Genomic DNA, 20,567 nt, shown 5'->3' with positions numbered 1-20,567 from the left:
CAGCTTTACCACTGCCCTCCCTATAAACAGCCTCGAACAACTCATGGACGTCAACCAACACATACTGATTACAGTATCACAAACAATGGGTTATAAGAACCACAAACCTGTCCGATATCTAAAAAGCTATTGGTTGCATTTAAGAGTCGATGTTAGTGAAGGAGCCAGATGGACACCGGTTACAAGAGTCTAGTAGTCCTAGACCTTCTTAGGTCAACAACAATAACGTTCTGCCAGACAATGACCCAGCAGGGTAAGCTCCGTGTCTTATTCCATATGGTGCTTGGAATACGTGTTCTAACAAAATACCACAGACTGGGTAGTGTATAAACAGCATAAATGTATTGCTTACAGTTCTGGTGTCTGGAAGTCTAAGAGCAGGGTTCCAACACGGGTGAGGACCCTTTTCTGGGTCACAGACTTCTAGTTATGCCCTCGCATAGCAGATGGGGCTAGGAAGTTCTGCGGGGCTAGGGTCTCTTTTGTAAGAGCACTAATCCCATTCCCAAGGGCCTCACCCTCAAGACATAATCACCTCCCAAATCTCACACACACACACACACACACACACACACACACACATCCTTCCTAATACCCTCACCTCTGGGGATTAGGATCTCGACATCTGAATTTGGGGTGGGGCATATTCAGACCACAGCACCACATAAGTGATTCCACAGGTAGGCCAACGTACAGGCCAGGAAGAAAAACAATGGAAAAGAAATGAGAAAGTCCAGGGGAGTCGACCAGGTAACACTATCTGATTTGGGGCAACACTGGACAAGGTCCCACATTTGGGACCATCCACCCCAGACCTAAAAGTCACACACACATACATTTTACACCCTTGCCTCAACTCCCCCAACATACAGAAATCAGTGAAGTGAAACACACCACAGGGATAAGCACTTCTTTTGTCTTTAAACTATCAGCAGTTCAAGAAACATTTTCAATGCACACAACAACCTTGGAGAAGAGTTCAGTAGTAACCTTCTTTTTATAAATTCATCCCAGATATGCAACAACTGAATATGAACAAGCATCGTCTTCAATGCCCTGCATTCTAGAAGCTCCTATTCCGAACTTACTTGGTTTCTTCTATATTCACATAAAGCATCCTCATTCTCACTTACTTTGAGCCTCAGAATCCAGTTTTCCCCAACTTCATAAACAATGGGTCCTCATGGTCCAAAAAATAAATAAATAAATCTGCAACAAATTCTACGAAGACTTATACAAAATGATGTTTAGATTGAAGTAAGAAACCGCTTCAGGAACAAAAATCCAAAGACTTTCCTGGCAAATCGATCCAAATTCGTAACTCCTCCACACTAAGAGGAGTCTTCACAGTCACACTGTGAAGACTCTAAACACACTTCTTAACATTCTGCCATCGGCAACTACTGTTCAGATAAACTCTGGTCCACACGCTGATGTCTGGATCATGCATCGACTTGCTTCTCACACAGTTGGACTTGCTTCCCACTGAGCTGCAATATTTCTTACAAGCTTTTACCAGTCTGTTTCACAAAACACAGAGTGGATTTCTCAGTTCCGAGGATTTTTGACATTCCTCCGCTAAATGAGGTGGGAGGCATTTGCACTGCAATGGTACTTGCAAAATCCAACTGTCATTCCCAAAGCCGGCACCACTTCCCGTCCCACCACACACACACACACACACACACACACACACACACACACACACACACACACCACTCCACCCCATTCTGCCTACAGGCCTGAAGATTTCTCTTATCTCCCTTGCAAGTGTTTTTGCCTCCGCTGTGAAGTCTCAAAGCCTCACGTGAGGAAACAGAACCAAGGATCCTTACGGGAATGTCGAGATTCCACTCTTTCTAAGCAGAGGCCAAAGACAACCGTAGCAGCAGGCAACATGACAGTTTGTAAAGTAAGCCCATGAGAGGATACAGTTGGTAATAAAAAGTTTTAGTTTACAGTTGGAGGGGGGAAACTGTAGGAAAGACTGGTTCTTAAGTTTCAGTTGATCTTTTCTGCTATATAAACCATATGGCCATAGGTGAATCTGAAAACCATGAAATTAAAGCCATTAAATGTTAGGCAAGAGGACAATAAATAAATCCCCTTTCCTAAGACTTGAAAATATGCAACAAAATCCAGCGATCTGAATGGGTTCCGTCACTTACCCAGGTCCATAGTAATAATTACTAGGATTTGATTCAGATAAAAGTTATAAAACCTCAAAAATCAAGCTTTGTTTTTACTTTTTTCATTGTTTTTGTTTTAAAGTCGGGATAAAGATCTATTTAGGAAACAGCATACTGAGAAAAATAGGGGGCCAAGGAAACAAAGGAAGGGTAAAAATGAATCATTTTACAATGACTTTCAGAAACAACAAAAGAAAGTTATAGGTGGCCCTTGTTTTATTCACAAATAGACGAGTAACAATATAATTTGTTCTGACAGTTTTCATTTTAAAATACCATCATTACTAATGACAAAAACTAAGCTGTAAACAATGACGAAACTAACAAAAAGAGTGGCAAAACCCAGCACCAGGAGGATATGCGGGAGGCTATATACCTAAATATTAATGATGGTACGATAAACCGACAGTCTTTGGAGAGAGCAATCTGGCCATAGGTAATAAGATCCACAAACAATTCATGCCCTTCGACCCAGAAAGCCAACTTTGGAAACTGTATCCCCAGAAATACTCTCCAAGTTAATACACGTAATTTGTTCAACAACGTTTAGAGCAATGCTATTTATACGTGTTAAAATTAGAAGCAATTCAAATACCAAACCAGAAGGGAATAGTTAAGTCAGTGATGGCATAAAAGACGGGATTATCCCATCCAGGTCCCTCTGACTGGCCTGGGAATCCTGTGGGGTGAGTGTAGGTCTCCGACTCAGTGATGTTTGGCTTGGCCAGGTAATGTTCTTTGGCCAATGAGATGTGAGCAGACAGCGTACTTGCCACCTTCATGAGGCAGCTTTAAATGAGATTGCATGCTTCTCACTACATTCCTGCCGCCAGCCGTCAGAACATCAAGACCCAGGTAGGGCTGCCCTTTAGCCTGGATTCCCAAATGAGAAGACACGTGGAGCTAAACCGAGTCCAGTCGAGCCGCTAAGAGCTACAGCCCATCCACAGAAATATATAACATAGACAAAGAATAAATGTTTATTGTTGTAAGCTACTAAGATATGGGAACTTTTTGTGTTACCAAAGCAAAAACTAACACAACAGTTATCAAAATACAGCAAGTAATAAGAGTAGCTGATATAAGAAAACGTATGGTGAAAAAATAGCATCATGGACAGATAGCAATGACATCCATATAATAAAAGCCTAATATGCTAAGTGCCTGGTCGACTGGTCAGCCGTTCAACCAATCAAAGCATAATATGCTAATGATATACTAAGGCTGCTCAACCGCTTGCTATGACGTGCACTGAGCACCAGGGGGCAGTCAACCAGTTGACCAGTCACTATGACATGTACTGACCACCAGGGGGCAGACACTCTGACCAGCAGGTTAGCTTGCTGCTGGGGTCCGGCCAACCAAGACTGAGACGGGCCAGACATACCTAGAGCCCTCCCGTGGTCCCTCCCCAGCTGGCCAACCTTCCCCGTCCCTTCCCTGGCCCCGACCATGCACCGGTAGGGTCCCTTGGCCAGGCCTGTACCCTCTCACAATCTGGGACCCCTCAGGGGATGTCAGAGAGCCGGTTTCGGCACAATCCCACAGGCCAGGCCGAGGGACCCCACTGGTGTACCAGTCCTCTAGTACATGTGAAATGAGGCAAACAATTAACTTAGAATGATGTAATAATTTATAATTATTTATTTTTGCCAATGAAGTATTTACTCATATATCTCTTTAATTCCAACTAAAATGCTACCTTTTTAGAAATGTTTCAATAATTCTATACATATCATATTCATAACTGAAATAATTCTACCCAATACACTTTTTTCTGCTCTAAATGATGTAAGGATTAGCAAACACTTACGCCAAAAGTGAACCTAGTTCAAGTGTCGGTATTCAGCTTCTGAATGTATGAATTTATGGCTCATCAATCCTCTTGGCAGACTACAAGGGAAGGAACTGTAAAAAGAACAAAAGCCAGAGTTATTTGCTGCGAAAATCGACTTCCTAGTCACCAAAGCAAGATCTGCCAGAGTATAGCTACCTGAAAATAAAGTTGTGTTACTTCTGAATTTATCTTTATGACTTATGCTTAAAATTCTATTGCATTTGTATGATTCAAGAATAATAAAAATATTCATCTTAATAAGCTATCTCACTCATGGAAATTTATCCTAAAATAAAATCAACAATTATTAATGGGAAGATTCTCATTATCATCTATGGGATAGCAAGAAATGCAAAGGTATGTATTTTCAATAATAAAAAAATAACAAAGGGATTTATACAATATCAATTATATGCAAATATACTAAATATACTAAAATATTATTTCTAAGACAACAAGTACGAAAAACATGCACATATGTGAAGTATATGAAACTACAATTACGAAAATGTCTACATACAAAGATTTAAAAATATGGAAAAAATGTAAACAGCTAGAAACAGATTTGTGGGTCGACTTTTACCAATTTTATTAAAGTACTGTTGAGTACATTGAGGGGAGAGAATGATCTAATGCTTGAATTAACAAAATCTGAACTTGCCATGAAATACATCAAGGTCTCTGCCAAAAAGCAACCTGTGCCCTGGCCGGTGTTGCTCAGTGGTTGCCCTGGCCCAAGCACCGAAGGATCACAGGTTCAATTCCAGTCAAGGGCACGTACCTGGGTTGCAGGTTTGTTCCCCCAGCGATGGTCAGGGCACTTGCAGGAGGCAACCAATCGATGTGACTATCTCACATCAATGTTTTTCTCTCTCTCCTTCCTTCCCTTCCACTCCCTGAAGTCATGGGGGGAAAAAATCTTCAGGTGAAGATTTAAAAAAAAAAAAAAATCCATGGAACAAAGATCCTCAGAGGAGGATTAACAGCAACAAAAAAAAGCAACCTAAAGTGCACTTAAAGTCTCTAAAATCAATGTCTGATAATATCTATCTAATTTAAGCAACTTAGAATTAGTAAATGAAGTATATCAAGCATCATTTCATCATTTTTTCTTTTCTCATATACAGTCAATGTTCTTTTAAATTAAACTTATTGGGGGTAACATTGGTTAACAATAACGTTAAGTTTCAAGTGTACAGTTCTGTAACACATCATCTGTATAACTGCAACTTCATCATTTTTTGATAATTTGAGATCATTCTTAGGAACATCCATTATTGTACTATACTAGTATTCCCCAATTCAAAGATGGTATGGGCAGTGCTGGGGAGAAGAATACACACCCTTCATAGACACCGAATGAATGAAAGGACCGCTAGTGAGTGGTCCCAGGTCTGCTTTCTCTTTCACCTTTGAGAGGCAGTGATGCCCAGACCTGACGCTCGGCTCCATCGCTGATTAGGGTTTGCATGCCAATGGTGTTACACAGTAAACTAGTATTTACTAGTTGTAGGATCTGGCGCCCGCCTCGGCCTTCCTAAGCCTTCATTTTCTCATCTATAAAATAAGCCTACAAAAGTGCTTACTTCACAGGGTTGCTGCAAGGATCAAAAAGCTAATCCACTTAAAGTGCTTGACAAAGTACTTGCACATGGGAAGTGGTGAGTACATGCCGCTAATATTACTCTCTCTGCTGGTCACCTAAGGTGTCATCATCAAGCTTGCTTCTCACCGTCACCAATAACACTTTCTAATCGCCTCTCTATCCCTGTCCCCTGATCCCTATGAGGCATCGCTCGGCAACCAGAGCTCCCAGGAATAGTTGTATAACCATCTTTAATAGTATTGCCCTTGCCCTAACCCGTTCGGCTCAGTGGATAGAACGTTGGCCTGCGGACTGAAGGGTCCCAGGTTCGATTCTGGTCAAGGGCATGTACCTTGGTTACGGGCATATCCCCCCTAGGGCGTGTGCAGGAAGCAGCTGACCGATGTTTCTCTCTCATTGATGTTTCTAACTCTCTATCCCTCTCCCTTCCTCTCTGTAAAAAATCAATAAAATATATTTTGGGGGGAAAAAAAAAAGTGTTGCCCCAAAAAAATACAATGGGGACCACAAGTGCAAACCACAGCAGTAATGCTAAATTTCTCAGGAATCAAATTTAAAAAGCAATTAATTTTAATAATAGATTTTACTTAACTTAATACATCCAACATATTATCCCAGCACGTCATCAATCTAAACAATTACAATGAGATGTTTTACATTCTTTTCTTTTTGTCCCAAGTCTGTGCAGTCTGGCGTGTGTTTGATACCGACAGCACATCTCAACTCAAACTAGTCACATTTCTAATGCCAAATGGTCACGTGGCCAGAAACTTATGTAATTGTCAACCAATGTTACCCCCAATAAGTTTAATTTAAAAGGGTATTAGTTTATTCTTCTAAAGGTTATGACCATAGAAACACAACCCCACCTTCAAAAACATCAAAACACATTTATTAAACAAACTGATGGCTGGATGAAAGGAAAAAAAAAACAAAAGAAAAAGAAAGCGGGAAAGAACAGATGTGCCTGGGCCTAATGTTATGATCAAGAACTTGAGGTCAATATAAATATTGGGGTCAGAGCGCAATATAAATACACTTAATGCAGACCATCGGATTCCACTTCCTCCATTCACTACCTGCCAGACTTCAGTGAATAACCCGTTTCACATTTATATTTCTCAAGAATAAAACTATAGATGAAAATGACATCGTTTTCATAAGACTGCTGGGAGTATACACGGTTATAGAGGGGAAAAGGTTTCCAGACATGAAGCTCTGCTCAGTCAAAGGTCAGAAATGGGAGTGGGGGAAATTGGTGAAGGAAATACTGAGCCGATCCGCCTGGGAAAATAAAGAGGCTGGAGAAAAAACTGTTCGTGCTGCAGTCATAATGCCTTTGTTAAATGCCCACTTACACAAAACAACGTCCACAGTGGCCGCTATTAAGAAAACCGCTGCAATGGCATGTCTCAAGCCCTCCGTGATTTATACCTCCTTGCCCTGCCTGCTTTCTTCTTGGCAGTCTTACAAGTGAGGGGGGAGGAGGGCTGATGGCCAGAACTTGGAGAACCGAGGTTTTTCCGTCCTGTATATATTAACCACAGCGTCTGGCCTCAATAAGACAGGCTACTGAATATAGCTGGATCTTTCTTTGAAGGATGAAGTTTCCATAGTGCCTCAAATTTAACCTGGACATTATTCTTCACTGTATTATACATACATGAAGTTAGACTACGTGTTCCTGCCCCTAACACTTGCCCTGAAAATTGGCTTTGTGAATTTTAAACTTACTCTTGTTCTGTGCTACCCTCCTCCAAAAAAGTCCAATTAATAAAAAAAAAAATTTTAAAGTTAGCCTGATATGCTAATGAAGACTTTCAATGTTTAAAGTCTCTAATACAGGAACCTTCTAAACCAAGCTTTTTCCAGAAAGTGCCTATATGCTGTGAGTGTCCCTTGAAATTATATGTGTTCCATAAAAGCAAATTAAAAAAAAAAAAAGAGGTCCTTACTAAAATGAATCCGGTTTTCACACGCTTTGGTTCCCTGCAAGATTCCTTGGAGTCTGAAATACGCTCACATACGAGTACACAGATTTCAGATTGCTGTGCTCACCATTTTATCAGTCTACAAATGAAAAAAATAATAATGCAAATGGAGAATCCAGTGACAGGGAAACCGCCCTGATTATCCCATGGAAACAGACACCTTTACGCACCTTTGCTCTGAGTGCCTGGCCTGGTGCGAGGTGCACTGTGCCTTTCTCCTCTTACCATCCCTAGTACCAATTTTGAATACAGATACAGCAATTTACCTATCAGAATCCTCCAAATGAAGACAATCCTATATAATAAAAGGCTAATATGCAAATTGACTGAGTGGCAGAACGACCGGTTGATATGACATGCACTGACCACCAGGGGGCAGACGCTCAAGCCGGGCTCACGACTGGTGAGCAGAGCGGCGGCAGCGCTAAGGATGTCCGACTGCTGGCTTAGGCCCGCTCCCCACACTCAGACATCCCCCGAGGGCTCCTGGACTGCAAGAGGGAGCAGGCCAGGCTGAGGGACCCCCACCCCAAATGCACGAATTTCGTGCACTAGGCCTCTAGTCTACTATAAAGAGAGGGAGGGAGGAAGAAAGAAGGGAGGAGGAAGTAGAGAAGAAGGAAGGAAGGAAGCAATTTCCTTAAATAACTTAGTATCACTTCCTGTTCAGGGGGAAAGCTAAAACTCCTAGAGGCATTCATTCACAAGACTGAAGGGACATGGAATACACGCTTGTACCTAACCTGGTGCTTGGAGACTAAGGCTCATTTTGAAAACCACCGAAACAGCTGCTCCGCAGAAGCACGGCACAAATCATCCTTTCTAGCCCTTATTTTTAGATGCCTCTTAAGTAAACAGTAATTTTCTAAAGAATAGCATTAAGACGGGTAGGTGTCATTTCATTATTTTGGAGTTTTCATTCTTTTCGCATCAATCACACTACCCCCCCCCCCATAAACCTCATAATTACATAATATCCCATAACAAATTCTTGACTTTAGAATAAAAGAATCTACGCGCTCTTTTTAACATGAACAGATTTTTTTAAAGCACAATCTCCCAGAATGTTAGTTAGTATATATAACCCACGCATTTAAACACAGGGACTCCTAAAAGTCAGCCCGGTTTGTCAAATGACAATCCGGAGACTTGTGTGTGTCTTAAAAAAAAGAAAAGGAGGGTGCCTTCATCATCTACAGCACATTTTACAACATGCATTACGAAAAATACACTTACTACAGACCATCGGATTCCACCAGAAGCAAACGCTGCCTGCCTGCTGGGGTCTTGAACGAAACCTAACTGCTGGCTTGAGCTGCCACCACTGATGCTGGGAACAGACTAGGATACCCTTCCTAAGCCTGATACAGCAGAATCCCCTTCATTACGGTTATTCTAGCTCTGGAGGGGGGCGCGTCTGCCACACAGATAAACTGTGCTGCCGCTCAGCTCATGGACGTGCTGCCTCTCCATCCCGGGGCAAGCAGTGCTGATGGCAGAAGCCACCCTCCCCAGCGGCGCCACTGGAGGCCCAGGTCCACTTCCACCCCGGGCTCACACTCACCCTCGGCCAGCGCTCCGGAAACCACCCACACACTCCATGGTGAAGGCGTGGGGGACGGGGGCTAAACAACAAAACAACCCTCCCCGCGCCCCTCAGCGCCAAACCATCGCCACCACCATGAGGTAAACCGGAAAGGTGGAAGAAATCATATCTGAAACAAATCATGGCTTTGAATTAGAAAATCCGTCGGGTAAATCCATCCCGTGTACAGTCTACATTTCAGATATTGAGATATTCCCTTCAATGTGAGTTGAAGTTCTTTTGGACACACCTTAAAAAAATGACTTGAGCCCGACTGGTGTGGCTCAGTGGTTGAGCCTCAACCCAGGAACCAAAAGTCACAGTTCCACTCCCGGTCAGGGCACATGCCCGGATGGCAGGCTCCATCTTAAGTAGGGGGCGTGGAGGAGGCAGCCGACCAGTGAAGTTTCTCGTGGATGTTTCTCTCCATCCCTCTCCCTTCCTCTCTCTCTAAAAATCAATAAAAAGAAAAAAAAAACATATTTTTTTTAAAAAATGACTTGAGCCCTGGCCAGATAGCTCAGTTGTTTAGAGCATCATCCCCATAGGTCAAGGTCCGGCACATATAAGAATCAGCCAATGAATGCATAAATAAGTGGAACAACAACAACAACAACAACAACAAAAAAAAAATATATATATATATATATATATATATCTCGCTCGCTCTCTCTCTCTCTCTCTCATATCAATCAATACATATTTTTAAATCACTTGAATTAAAAACATTAATCTTACATTTACTACTCAACAATCCCCACTTACTGAGCATCTACCTGGCAGCAGGTGCCAAGAACTCAAAGGTCAATAAATCATAAAACACATCCCGGAAGAGCTTACAACTTCAGGGAGACAGATGAACAAACAATCCTAATGCCATTGTGAAGTATATCACGGTAAAGAATGCCAAGTACCAATACCAAGACAGGTCAGGTGGCAATGACCTCTCCCTACTGATAAAAAGGAAGGTCAGACAAAAATATCTAAGAAGACATAAAAATCATACTAGACATTAAGGAACAAAAGAGGAGATTATGTGAGCAGACGTGAGAGAGAACTCCAGGGAAAAGGAACAGTCACAGCCCGAGTCAAAACCACAGGTTTCAGCCATGGGAAATGCTTGGAGCAGGGGGACAGGGAGCCAGCAGAGACCAGCCGAGGCCGGAAGTTGGGTTAGTGGGAACAGGGGCTGTGCGTGCAGAGCCCTGAATGCTCTGCTGGGGAGTCTGCATTTAACCGTGGGCCATGGGGTGTGTTCCTAAAATGAAAGAGTTTCCACCTTTGAGAGACTTATGGGAGAAGAGAGTACACACCCATGTCCCCACCACCCAGCTTAGGAAATAAAATACCGCATCTCCATCTTTACCTCCTCCACGCCTCACCCCCTGTACCTGGTGTTTATCCATCTGACATTTCCTTACAGCTTTTGCTACAGACATATGCATCTCTAAATAACATAAAGGAGCTCAGTGGTTGAGTGTCGACCTATGAAGCAGGAGGTTGCGGTATGATTCCCAGTCAGGGCACATGCCCAGGTTTCAGGCTGGATCCCCAGGAGGGGGCGTGCAGGAGGCAGCCAATCATTGATTCTCTCATCACTGACATTTCTAACTCTCTCCCCCTCTCCTTTCCTCTCTCTGAAAAAATAAAATAAAATCAAGCTTCCTTAAAAATAATAACAACAATAATAATATAAAGTGGCAGTGAAGATTTCAAACAGGAGACTGTTTAAAAACAAGACTCTGTAGTGTAAGGGGGTGGTCTGGTGTCCGCACTGGCAGCCCTAGGACAGGAGAGAGCAGTGGGATAGGTGACCAAAAAAGATAAAAGATGCTGAGATAGCTGGCTTCACTGAAGGACTGCCATAATAAAGGAAGAAAAGTCAGCCTCGGAGGCATTCCTGGGGCCAGGAGGAGACGGACTGGAATGAACAGCTTCAGGTGGCCCGCAGCAGAAAAGGGACAGGCTGGGGGGGTGACAGGTGGCAGCTGTGGGTGGCTGGCAGGCTAACGAGAGGCCTGAGGCAGGTTAGCCAGGACACCGAGCACGGAGGGTGAAATGCCAAGAGCACAGTGGCAGAAGGGCCTGCCCGTGGAGCGAGATCAGGGAAGGCACCCGGAGAGGTGGCCTATACAGTGGGCCTCCGGGGACACTGTGCAGGGCAATGCTAAGCGTTGGGATCCCTGGGCGAGGAAAGAGCATCAGCAACGATTGGGTCTGTTCAGGAAACAGCTGCAGCTGGGCAGAGCCTGGGGAATCGTGGGACATAAATCTGCGGAGAACCTTACCTATCAAGTTGAAGTGCGGATAACGTGCACACGTGATTCACACCCAATTCACTTTCACGACCAGGAAATCCGCCCTAGGGCGTTTTACTTGAGAACTACAAAACGGGGAGAGCCCACCTTGAGATTTGGGGGATAACATTAATGATATCCGTGCTGCTTGTTATGGTTCTAGATGGTGAAGAGCAGGTTGGCAAGTCTCCGGCGACAGTGTCATGAAGGGTCTCTGTCTGTCTGTCTCTCTCCCTCATTTAAACACTGGTCACTCAGAGTTCGAATACTGAGCATTTCTGCAAAAACAATTCTGTTTCATGCCTCAACCCCAAATGTCCCTACTTACGAATTCTTCTATGGTCGTCACACTCCCTGGATCTGCAAGCTTTCCCCGGTTTGAAAAGTCAGGGAAGAAAATGATCACCTCTTTGAAAGTATCCAAGTAAAGCAAAACAACATTAAGAATCAGAGTACCAGCCTAGGGATGCGACTCCATCTCCTCAAGGGAACAAATAAGATGTGTACAGTAAATAGCAATGATATCGGTTTAAGTTTTAAAAATCAATACAGTCATGAACATGATGTAATTTTCAGAGAGCACTGCACCTCCTGTAATAGAATCAATAAGAAATTCCAAACCAGGCTGGGCTCTAGACCCTCAGGACTGCGTTTCAGAAATGCATTCATCCATTGATCTATAAACACTTTTAAAAAATCAACTCGATTTCACTCTCTGCAAGAGAGCGATAATAATAGTACTTTCTTCGCAGGGTTGTTGAGTGATTTAATAAAATCACCTAACGTGCTGAGAACACGGGGAAAGAGTGAGCATCAGTAACCTTAAGGCATGGCTACTACTGACCAACCTCCATCCATCTAGGGTGGAGATTCCGATTCTGAACCAAGTGAAACACGACTGCTGTAGAGACACTTACAACTTACTTAACAAAGGAGACAGGGAGGCAAACATATAATAGGGCAAGATAAAACTTACCAATATAGGTAAGTGCAAGGTGCTATGATGTGCCGCGCCAGCACAGCCAAGGGTTCAGCAAGCCTGAGGGAGGTGGTGAAGGATGGAGAAATGATAGACAAAGAGAAAGAGCTGGGTCTAGGTGGATCTTCTGTGCCTTGCTGAGGCCCCAGACAGATCCAGACTGCAAAGCTGATGCTTTATTTATCATCAGGGACAAACAAGGCAATTGACAATGTTCTTGTAAGTTTCACTTGTTTTGGCAGCACGTGCTGCCCCTCCCACAGCCCACTAGCTACCCAGGAAAGATCTAGGGAGCAGTCACAAGATCAAGCTTAATTATGCTTAGAGGACTGTGCCCTCCAAGCTTGGGACTTGTTTGTGACTTTGCCAGCAGGTCAAGTCTGAGGCTTAACCCTATAACCGCTCCCTACACTATGAGACTATAAAGAAAGGAATGCTAACTGGTGGTGGGAAGAGGTGTCAAGGAAGGTGGACCTTTGGCGGAATGACCAGCAAGGGGGAGAGGGCAGTCAGGGTGGGAATGTAGGCAACCAAGGAGAGGGGGAATTAAGCACCCCCAAGTGTTAATGAGGAGAGGGGAGTGGGAGGAAGGAGAGAGGGAAGCAGATGAGAATGGGAAGGTAGTCTGGGAAGGTAGTCTTTTTACTTTATCATACAGGTAAAAAGAAGTAAACAAGGAATCTAAATAACATAAAAAACAGATGTGTGTGTTTTTAAAAACTCTTTGGAAAAGCAGATGAAGGCTATATGAAGCACTGCCTTTGAAACTCTTGAACCATCCCAAGAGGCAGTGGGGTTGGAGGGATGGGAGCAAAATGAAGGTATTTTAGAGACAAAATCTCAAAGGATCTAAGGGTTTGTTAGTGGTGTCTGAGGGTCGAGATTGGGGGTGCAAGGAAAGAGTGACAGGAAGAGAATTCCAAGGGCCTGGCTTCAGCAGCTAATTCAACAGATGGCAGTGCCCTGACTAAGACAGAAGCAGCAGATTCCGTAGCAAGAAACTCGTGAGTTCATGTAAATGGCCTACCCAGATGGATGGAAGTACCAGATAAACCAAACTGTCTGGAGCCAAGTGGCGGGGTCTGGATTGGAGATGACAGCCAAGCAGTTCCACCAAAATGGAAACCTCTAATTCAGGATCTCCACGGGCCTGGGTAGGCAGCCATACGTACTCATTAAGTGACTCCGGGCCTCTCCAGAGCCCTCAAACAACCAGGAACAGAACTGGTCAAACCAATGCAGTGAAAAACTTCAGTGACTACCTACCAAGCCTGGGGACAGGGGTGGGTTCCTCAGCTCCAGGATTCTCCAAGCGCAGCTGGTCAAGGACCAGCAGTACTAGCACCACTGAATTCCAAATTCTCGGGCCCCACCCGAGACCTACTGACTGAATCAGAAGCTGGAGTGGGTGTGGGGAGTGGCCCTCTGAGCTTTAACAAGCCCTCCAGGTGATTCCAATGCTCACTGGCCTTTGAGATCTGTTGCCTTAGCGAATGCCCCAACTACTCAAGGGGAATGGAGTGTGAAAGAAAGGACTCCCAGAAGATGAATTTCCAAAAGACTTGAGGAAATGAAGTGTTAGTCAAGGATCTGTTGTGTGCAAAAAGAAGCATTAGGAACTTCTGCTAATTTTTAACATGAATGATTTTTCCTGGGAGCTAAAAAAATACACACACACAAAACTTGGGAGGCAACTTAGATCCAGTCAGTGGCCCAGCCAGGAAAGCTTCCGAATTTAGGAATATAATTCACTACTGAAACCTCAAGCATCACAGATGTGAAGAGGATACTCTGCTTCTGAGAGGATGCCATGGCCCCCCTCTCATTTTCCCCCAGACACCGCCCTGTTGACCAACATCAAGCACTTATGGGGTGGCCGCCTACAGTTACAGGATATGCCATAGGCCTCTGGGTCAAGCCAATTATAAGCCTAATTAAGTCCCCTAAGGAACTACGCTAAATCAGCCACGTATCAAATTTTACACACGAGGTTGATCTAAGAATGGCCACAATATGTTTTCTTCCGATAGCAAGGCCCATGAAGCCAGCCAAACAAAAGCCTGACGGGAGAGCAAGACAAAACCAAGCCAAGGAATATAGAACCCACAGGAAAAAGGGAAAGGAAATTAAAACAATGTTAGTATGCCATTTATAATCCAACTCAGACACATAACCACCCCTATGCCACAGAAAGGTACTTGGAGTCCCCATTACCTTTTATCTTCAGCAACTGGAACTCCTATCCATAAGTATGGCGTCATATCCTTTCATTCAGAATTATAAATAATTCGGAGATTATTTATTGTCATAATCAGCATGCATGCAATGTATGGCAAAGGCATGGCTGGTCTGGGTAGCATGGATTTCCTCTCCCTTCCCATTGTGGAAATCCCAGCCAGCTCTGCTTTTTACCTGGGCTTTCTCCTCCCCTTCAAGCCCCCCCGCCCTCTACCCCCGCCCCTAAACCCCGTCCTCCTGGCCTGCAAGCAAACTACACGCAGGTTAACCGGTTCTAGGCTAGGACAAGCCACTCTGCTTCAAGAACACATGCTACACACCTGCCCTGCTGATGTGTTCTGAGTTGTTCTTTCTTCTAACATTCCCTCCTCCTGGGAGGATGATATGAAGATCAAGGAGTTAATGTTTGTCAAATACTTTAGGCTTCTCAGATGAAAGGCAACATTTAAAGCTCAAGCAACCTGAGGCTGGCATTCCAGGAGAGGAGTTGAAGTTGACTCTGTATTTGGGCTTCAAAGAAGGAAATGAGGTTGCAAAGACATTCCTTTGGGAAGTTTTTGCCTTCTTGCTAAAGGCGGGCATATGTACTGGAACATTCTTTCATTCACTGGATTTCAACATCAGAAATGCCAGGATCCTGCCTAGCCAGTGTGGCTGAGTGGTTGAGCATCGGCCTATGAATCAGGAGGTCAGGGCACATGCGTGGGTTGGGGGTTGGATCCCCTGTAGGGGGCATGCAAGAGGCAACCGATCAATGATTCTCTCTCATCATTGATGTTTCTCTCTCTCTCTCTCCCTTCCTCTCTAAAAATAAAAAATATATATTTTTTTAAATGCCAGGTTCCTTATATTAGTCCTGCACCCTGTAACAGTAATTAGTACACAGGGAAAATGACCCTCTTCTCAGCCCTTCTCCAAGGGGCTTTCCTTCCTCACGCTTCCCTACTGCCTGGTCTTGCAAATGTCAACCTCCTCTCACAGGAGGGGCTGCATGGCAGCTGCCAGCCAACACATTTGCGTTGAGCCAACAGACCAAAAAAAAAAAAAAAAAAGTCAAAGACAAAGCTTTATGTGTATGTTGGCACGCATGTGAATTCAGGCTGCTGGGGGAAAAAGTGACACAAAGAGCACATTCATGGCCACATAGAACTCCTGGAACATATAAATAGCCATCCTTGACCCAACACCTACTCTATGTGAGGAGGGGGGCATATAGCATTACACTGAATTCCCCACAAAGATTCTGCCAAGTTAGATACCACTGGCCCCGTCATGTAGATGAAAAGAGATGGAGATTGAATTTGAGATTCTGAACGGCTGCGAAGACCTTCCAACATCACGCAGCTGAAACGATGGCAGCGCTGGAATGCAAGCCTCGCTATACTCCTCCTCCTGGCTTCCTGACCCTGCTCACGGATAGCCGGGAAGCTGCAAAACTGGCCACCACCACCACCACCACGCCCCCCTGGATCATGCAATAAGCCCTCCATGGGGCTCAGACAGGGGAAAGGTAAATCAAGTCATGAGGAGAGATCACAGTCTTCTTTTAGACATTCATCTTAACCTCCTTTTTACCAAAACGTGTTTGTCTTCCCGTGTTCTCTTTAATCAGTGCAAGCAGCAATAATTTAATGGGCTAATTAAGTAGTTCATCTTATCTCTTTTCCTCTGTCTTATCTCTAACAAAGTGCCTAGCACTGTTCCGAGGCTTAGAGTGAGTTCAGAAAAAAAAGACACAGGCTTGGTGACGACGTCAAGAAGTTCAAATGCAGGCTAGGAGAGGAACAAGGACAAGAATTTGAAACCCGGGTAGGCTACAATGTGCAATCAAAGGGCTTATGTTTGCTTCCCATTTTAAGAACAAAACAAACAACAACAACAACAAAAAAAAAAACAACACATAAGCGCTTAATAAGGCTAGAAAGCACTAGGGAAAAAATCGTCATACTTCTTGACCCCTGGCCCACCCATTCAGGACAGTAAGAACTCACCTAAAAAAAAATCTGAATTCTAAAATAGTCTAACTGGTCTTCCCATCACAGCTGTCCATGCCACACAGCGTGCGCAAACCTGAATAACGGCGGTGTTACGAACAGCCGTGTGTTTGAGCCAGCCGTAGAAACTGGGAAGGTGCGTGGGGTGAGCAAGAAAGAGCTGCTCTTCAGCCGTTTCTCTCCGGCGGGTCCTAGACCTTCAGGAAAGCCGTTCTTGAGATCAGCATTGTGTGGAGGGGGCTTGGAGAAACACCCCAAACGGTAGGAAGTCAGGGCGCTCTTCCCGCTCTGATGCACTGGCCTGAGGTCACTGGAAGCTGGCCCCCTGCCACCTCAGCGGGGACTCAGCCACCAGGAAGAATACTACACCGCCCCTCCGGCCCGGGGCAGAGGCACCCTTGAAAGGCAAACCACGCAGAGAATGCTCCTGCTCTGGAGGGAACTTTTCCAGGCAGGAGCTGCTGAGTCCAGGACCATCAGGCCACAGCCACCGGCCAGCAGTGTTTATATAAAGTTTCAGAGGGAGGAAGAGTCGTCCTTACAACCGTGCGGGAGCAGGAACGACTTTTTAAAGGAGAGCATACGCTAACCCGGTGGTCGGCAAACTCATTCGTCAGCAGAGCCAAATGTCAACAGTCCAACGACTGAAATTTCTTTTGAGAGCCACATTTTTTAAAAACTTCAACTTCTTCTAGCGCCACTTCTTCAACATAGACTCGCCCAGGCCGTGGTATTTTGTGGAAGAGCCACACTCGAGGGGCCAAAGAGCCGCATGTGGCTCGCGAGCCGCAGTTTGCCGACCACTGCTTTAACAAACACAGAGACGCATAGGTAAGCGCACTCTGCACGGCGTGGCCACGCATTCAGATCTGGGCAAAGAGCACCGTGCGGTTCAGGGCCCAGGCACTAAGGCCAGGCGGTTTTCGGCACACACTCTTAACCCCATCACCAAAAGATAGGTACCTTGCATCCTAGAGTCTGTACCGCTGCAGCATTATCACCTGTGGCAGTCAAACCGCTCTCTTTAAAAGGGGATCGATACCATTCTAATGACCCCCCCCCCCCCCCCCGCATGGGCCAATTAGCGCCAATTAAAATTTCGATGGTCCCACCACCGCTGCTCCCAGGAGAAACAGCCTCAGGCATGCAGGTGTGTCCAAAAGGAGGCTGTGCTCCTCGGAGAGATATCTGACTCCCATAAGTGGGTAACATGCTTCCAGTTTAATTTCTGATACATTAAAAAAAAAATGCTGTCCGTGCAACACTGGCTGTAAACCCCCTCCGGCCTCTGGACAGGTCTGACCTCTTGGTACATGTTTTTTGGATGACTATCCCTTCGCACCAGCTGTTTCCTCTACCCATTTCCTCCAGGTGAGCGCAACCTCACCTCCAGGACCAAGCTTTCCCTGGCCGTTCTCACAACACTGCAATTGCTCCCTGGCCTGGGGGTGGCCTCCAGAGGCTGCACTGAGATCTTGTTACAGCATCTTTGAGTCCCTGGTTCCTAGCACAGAGGAGAAGTTCAATGCTAGGTGTGTCGAATGAATGAATGAACCAATGTATTTTAAGAAGTTCGCACATGGGTGGAAACCCTGTAACCCATATATGCAGCCTGCAGTCTAGAGATTCCTCACCTTCACAAAGAGCCTGCCACAGCCAGTTCCTGAAAACCCCACAAGCCCCTTCAAGTGTAGGAGGGGTGGGGGTGGGGGTGGAGGTTGGGGCAGAGCTACCTCCCTGCTCCTTCAAAAAGGTGGAAACCCCACTTACAAGTATACAAAACCCAGATGTCGGAGTCATGCCAGGGAGAGAGTGTATGACCACCACCCTCAGAAGTGAATACACGGAGGTTGGAAAGTTTGGGGCGGAGACCTAATCGGAAATTATGTGGCCACAGGTTTGCCCTAGGAGCCAGCCTGACCACCCAAGCAGGGGCCAAGAAGCCCAGGAGTTTGGTGGCACGGCGGGGCCTAGTGGGATGGCAGGAAAACTCTCCCTCACAAGAAGATCCTGTCCTCCGACGGGGCAGAGGAGGGTCGGGACGCCTGTCTGGTCTCCGCTGGAGCGACAGCAATGTCCTTGTCTTTCATCCCCCCTGTCCCCAGCCCCTGGGTATCGCCAGCTGCCCTTTCGAGGCCCTGTCTCATGCCCAAAAAAAAAGCAGGAGGGAATGAGGAGGAGGACGGGGCGAGGGTGTGGGTTTAGCCACGAGCTCTCCAGACAGCTCTCACCTTCCCCCTTAACTCCCCAGACAAGCGGTGCGCCTCACAGCGGACGGCTCCCGCCGCAACAGAAAGCTCCTGCGGCCCGGCCACCTCGCGCCCCCGCTGCCCGGTCCGCGTCCGGAGCCGCCGAGCCCAAGTCCGCTTTGCCAGCCTTTGCCCAAGTCCACCGCGAGGCGCCCTGGGCGCCCGGGCGGCCCCCCAACCTCGGGCCCGACTCCCCCGCCCCAGACGGCGCTTACCTGCTTACACGGCCCGGTCGGAGCCCTGGAGTCCCGCGCAGAAAAGCTGTCCCTCCACGGCCGCGGCGGAGCCCCAATTCCCCAAGGAATTGGTTCCAGTGGCCGGCGGAGGAGGGGCGAAGGGGAAGAGCCGGAGGAGGCGAAAGGGGAGGGAGGAGGGTTCCGCCGCGATCCGGGCGCCAGAGTGCGCGCCGGGGCGCACGGAGCCGGAGAAAAGGAGAGCCACCTAAAGCCCGAGGGTGTCCCGCCCGCTGGGGGGAACAGGGGAGAAGCCAGCCGGCCGGGGAGGATGGCTCGAGTGGGAGGGGAAGGACCGCCAGAGGCCACTTGTGTCTGCGGCTCCCCAAGGACCAGGGCCGGGAGAGCTGGCAGCAGAGCGAGCCGGAGCGCAGCAACCTGCCCCTGCCAGCGCCCGCTCGGGAGGAAAAGTTGGGAAGAACTTTTAAGGGCCAGAGAGCCCGAGTGGCAGGAAACGCGAGCAGCCGGGAGAGGAGGGAGGAAGGGGCCGTGCGAGTGGGAGGGGACGGAGCAGGCGCCGGCGGCCGCGATTCCCCCACCCCCGGGCCGGCTCGGTGGCGCTGGGGGCCGGGGAGGCGGAGGGAGCGCGGGGCGCGCGGCCGGGGCGGGAGGAATGCGGCCGGGAGGGCGCGCGCAGGGGGGCGGGCGCGCGCGGCGGGGCGGGGCGGGGGCGCCCGGGGAGCGCGGAAGCGGAGCCCGAGCTCGGGAGCGGCGGCGCGCGGTCCCCGGGGACGTCACGGCGCTGGAATCCGAGGAATGCCGGGCTGCCCGAGCTCCTTCCGCAGGCCCCGGAGAAGTCGCGCACTTTTAACGTGGCAGGTTTGGGGGGGGGGGGGGGGGGGGGAATGTTTGTAAAGGTGGGGGCTGAGCCGGGGGGGACGGGATTAAACTCCCTGGAGTGAGAGTCGCAGGGGTGGCGAAGGAAGAGCCACCATCGCCAACCCCCACTTCTCGGTGGGGGCGGCAAGCGGGAAAACGGAAAAAATCCCACCGAGACCTCGGAAAACCGCAGGGGCAGGACCGCGGCAGCAACTTGCCCACTCCGGCCTGGAGGAAGCACAGTCCGCCCTGTATCGGGAAGCCCTCCGAGCAGGACGTGCCCCTGCAGCCACTGCACTGGGGACGTAGACCAGGGGATAAGGGGTGGCTTCACCGAGCAGCCAGTCTCAGAGTTCTCTCTCCTGGACACCCGGCACCTCAGGGCGCTGGACCTGCTGTCTTAATCCACCCACCCCATCCCACATACACCCCTCTCCTGGAATCGCCAAAGCCGTTTCTTCGCGCCAGGAGTTGGGATAGGTCGTTTTCCCGGTTCTTTCCAAGCCACAAACTCGCCCCACCCTGCCAGGGGGAGGCACTGGGAGGCAAC

The 20,567-nt window shown here is 47.3% G+C and overlaps 1 protein-coding gene across 2 annotated transcripts in view; it reads right to left on the bottom strand.

Moving 5' to 3' along the window:
• PTPN14 (protein tyrosine phosphatase non-receptor type 14) overlaps positions 1–19,877 on the bottom strand; it is a 155,345-nt gene extending 135,468 nt beyond the window's left edge. The window contains exons 1-2 of one of the 2 annotated variants that reach the window (XM_079761911.1): positions 19,181–19,877; positions 4,003–4,097 (exon numbers count right to left, since the gene is read on the bottom strand). The gene's annotated coding sequence lies outside the window, so the exon portion shown is untranslated. Of the gene's footprint in view, positions 1–4,002; positions 4,098–7,587; positions 9,739–19,180 lie in introns of those variants that run through there. The other variant, XM_079761912.1, reaches the window with a different exon arrangement.
• Between the last annotated feature and the right edge of the window lie 690 nt (positions 19,878–20,567).

This window comes from Cnephaeus nilssonii, assembly GCF_951640355.1.
Source record: "Cnephaeus nilssonii genome assembly, chromosome: 21".
NCBI classification, from domain to species: Eukaryota; Metazoa; Chordata; class Mammalia; order Chiroptera; family Vespertilionidae; genus Cnephaeus; species Cnephaeus nilssonii.
This window is presented reverse-complemented; position numbering and strand designations above follow the sequence as displayed.